Here is a 1391-nt window from a genome sequence, read left to right on the forward strand (position 1 = left end):
ATTGCAGTACACGCATTTTGGTGCAGTAGCTGCGCAGGCGCCATCCTCATGCTTCTCCCCGCATGTGGAGCAGCGTGCCTTGTTGCCGCAGTGGGAGGCCGTATGTCCCAACCGCTTACAATTCTGGCAGTTCATGACCCGAGGTACAAACAACCGCACAGGAAGACGAAGTTTTCCCAGCTCGATGTATTGAGGAAGGGCAGATCCAGAAAAGGTCACCCGAAACGAGTCTGTGGGGGTAAAACTCTTTTTACCCTCGCTGAGCGATACTGACTTCATTCTATGAACGGCCAGTATCTTTACCGGAGGAAGCAAGGGGTTCTTGAATCGGCCAACCGCTTGCTTCTCCAGTATCTCGGGGTTCAGGCTCGCCTCAGTGACCACGCCTTCGATCTCCACATCAGAAGCTGGAATGTACACCCTATATTCCAGTGTGAAAAACTGGGAAACAGCAATTTCATTGGCCTGTTTCAGGTTAGCGACGGTCACACGAAGTTTGTTGTGCCTAACCTTCGTTATTTCGGTCACGGCAGAGAATCGCTTTGTCAGATCATCAGATATCTGAACAACATTCAAGGGTTTGTTTTTGGGCTGAAAATAGACAACCCATGGGCCAGTCGAGTCATTCGGGTAGGCCCGCAATCTGGAGCTTTTCTCATCCTGCCCATTGACAGACTGAGACGACGAACCAGGGATGACATCATCATTATTCTGAGATGAATGGTCATCCATGTCGTCTTCTGACAAAACATCCATTTTGTTCAACTAGTGGGAGCGCAAAACGCTCTCCCACTGAACGCACAGACACAATACACAGAAAACACTACAAACACAGAAATACAAAATGAAAATTTAACTAATGGGGTAGGAAAAGAAAAAAAAAAAAACAAAAACTTATCTGATAATTCTATACTACTACCACCGAGCGTTATATGTGTAGGCGTTTACGCAGATGGCTGGAAGAGACGCGCTGCGTGGATGACCTTCGCTGTGGTGCACTTGATCGAGGCGCGGTACTCAGTGCACACAGGCGCACGATGATTGATGAACGATGTAGATGTAGAAACGGGTGCTCACACTCGATGATGATGATACGTAAGCGGGTATGCGTGAGCGCGTATGCGTGACCACGCAACGATGATGCCCAAATTGTTTTGCGAATTACCAATAGCACGGATTAATCGTTCCGAAAATGACACTTTCTACTACTAAAAAACTCACTTTTCGATCAATTATGCCAGGGAACTATGCCAGGAGTCACTTAGTGAGAAAAAACTGATAATTTATATCAAGCGAATACCGAGAAAACTTCCAAAACAACGGAGCGCGAAACAAGTCGACCGTACTTCTTGCTAGGACGCAGTGAGATGAGTTGCTTGAATATGAATTGA

The sequence above is a fragment of the Ochlerotatus camptorhynchus genome, unplaced genomic scaffold, assembly GCF_037179485.1.
Source record: "Ochlerotatus camptorhynchus isolate MF236.1 unplaced genomic scaffold, CSIRO-AGI_Acam_v1.1 ptg000078l, whole genome shotgun sequence".
Taxonomy (NCBI): domain Eukaryota; kingdom Metazoa; phylum Arthropoda; class Insecta; order Diptera; family Culicidae; genus Ochlerotatus; species Ochlerotatus camptorhynchus.